Genomic DNA, 2,038 nt, shown 5'->3' with positions numbered 1-2,038 from the left:
CTGAGGACGTGTGTTCACGGGGGTACCTACTTTAACGACTCCAGCCAGTGGTCCAGCATGTGCTGGGCCGTGGAGTGAGACCAGTGGATGCCGTCTCTTTCGGTGGTGAAGTCGTTCCTTGGGAGAGCAGGGATAAACAGCTGATTGTTAGTGATGTATTGATTCAGCTGTCTGAGGTTCTCCTGCTCTGCGTGAGGTAGGTGTCTGGAGAAATTAATCTCCGGCACCATGACTGTGGCCTGGGGAAAAGCCAGCTTCGCCATCCTGATTGCTCTCTGTACCTGTTTAACAGTAGTCATTGTTTTTTGTGCCCTGTTGTTTACCCCAAAAGAAAGCACCAGTTTTTCAATGTTTGCAGACACATTGGTTCTAGCCAAAATGGCTTCTGCGTGCCTGAATGTGGCCCCAGGGAAGCTGTCTATTTGCAGGTCAGGGCACTGGAAAGGGGGAAACCTGGCAACATTTGAATCCCCAATAATCAGCCACTTGCTCCTGGCTGACAGGCACCACTCTTTCATTTTCCTGCTGGTGTTAATGTGTCGTGTGGGGCGACGTACCGGTGTGTTTGCTGCTGTTGCAGCAGCAGCTGCAGGTGGGCCAAAGCTCAGCTGTCTCTGAACAGGCCCCAAAGCAGGTTTTGGGGCAGGAGGCAGAGGTGCTACCTGCGGAGATGTCTCCACCACGATTATCTCGTCGGCCGTGGCGCTGGGGTCCTCAGGAGGAGCTGGAGGCTGAGGTGAGCTGGGGGCCACGCTCCGGCGCCTCGCGGTGCGTTTGGGTCTCTGCTCCTTGGGCTCCAGCTGCGTGTCAGGGACGATCCCAGAGGAAGGAGAGAGAGAGGGAGAGAGGACAGGTGCAGACAGACAGGTGAGGGGAGAGGAGAGAAAGTCAGGAGGGAGAGAAGGGAGGAAAGGAGGAGACTGAGGATCCGTGGGCCCGTCCGTCCCCTGCTCTGTCATCGTGGCCTTGGAGAGGAGACACGGTCCGGCCGGTGTTGAGATGTCTGGCAGGAGGAGGTCCACTGCAGGTGGGGCGTGTACCTCCGCTGTCACGCTGAGCTGACGAGCTGGCGCTGGGTTCCGCTGCGCTGCAGGCGGCCGGTGTGGAGGCTGGGTGGCGGCAGGTGGTTGTGCAGGTTCTAGAGCCGCTGATGTGGGCGGCGGAACCGCCGGCGTAGAAGGTGGGTCCACCGGTGGCCGTAGAGTCTGAGCAGTCCCAGGTTGAATGCCAACCGGCCCGGGGGGCAGAGCTGTCGCCGTCTGAGTCTGTGTGTGTGTGGGGGGCTGTGCGTTGTCTATCTGTGTGGTGCTGGCCACCGTTAAGGTCGGGTCCACTACTACTGCGTGTGCTGCTGCGAATGTGTGGGCTGGTGGGCCAGGCTCAGCGTGAGCCGGTGGGGCTCTGGAGAGGCGCTGGATCAGGAGCACCTGTGTGTCATCCAGCGTATGACACACAGGTGGGAGACAGGAGGTGCACGGTCCTTCCCCCGGTAGTCCCTTCCCCCCCGGTAAGAGAAGTGGTTTTGACGTCCGTCAAAACCTGTTTGTGGACGATCTTCATAGACCCCCTGTCCAGGGGGTCGGCGTCGTCCGCCGTGGCGCACCACGGTCCATCCGTCGTCATGAGTGAGACTCATGACTGAGTGGTCTTATTAAGCCCTCTATAAACTAAAAGCGAAAAAAAAGTTTTTACTCTCTGAAATAACTGAAATTGTTTTTTTTAAAAATTAAATAAAAACCGAAAAGATTCAAAATAACGGAAAAATAATTTTTTTCGAACGAAAATTTAATTTAATCTTTCTGTAAAAAAAGTAATTCCACTGTGTGTGCCCGTGTGCGACGTTTCGACCCCAATGGGTCTTCTTCAGGCTAAGGCACAATACAGGTGAGAAAAGAATGGTGAAACTGGCAGGCTGGCTGAGATGTTACCTCATGGAGAGTCAGAGTAAGAATGAAGGAAGGAGGAGGCCACTCCCCTCAATTTATAGTCTCCCGTGCTTGTCATTCTGCCTCATAGGAATTTGTCCGTTTTTTAACCC

The 2,038-nt window shown here is 55.1% G+C and overlaps 1 protein-coding gene across 1 annotated transcript in view; it reads right to left on the bottom strand.

Annotated features, from left to right (window-relative positions):
- Positions 1 to 2,038, bottom strand: part of LOC123980885 (zinc finger protein 208-like) — an 808,576-nt gene that overhangs the window by 354,500 nt on the left and 452,038 nt on the right. The window lies entirely within an intron of this gene.

Source organism: Micropterus dolomieu, linkage group LG12 (assembly GCF_021292245.1).
Source record: "Micropterus dolomieu isolate WLL.071019.BEF.003 ecotype Adirondacks linkage group LG12, ASM2129224v1, whole genome shotgun sequence".
Taxonomy (NCBI): Eukaryota; Metazoa; Chordata; class Actinopteri; order Centrarchiformes; family Centrarchidae; genus Micropterus; species Micropterus dolomieu.
This window is presented reverse-complemented; position numbering and strand designations above follow the sequence as displayed.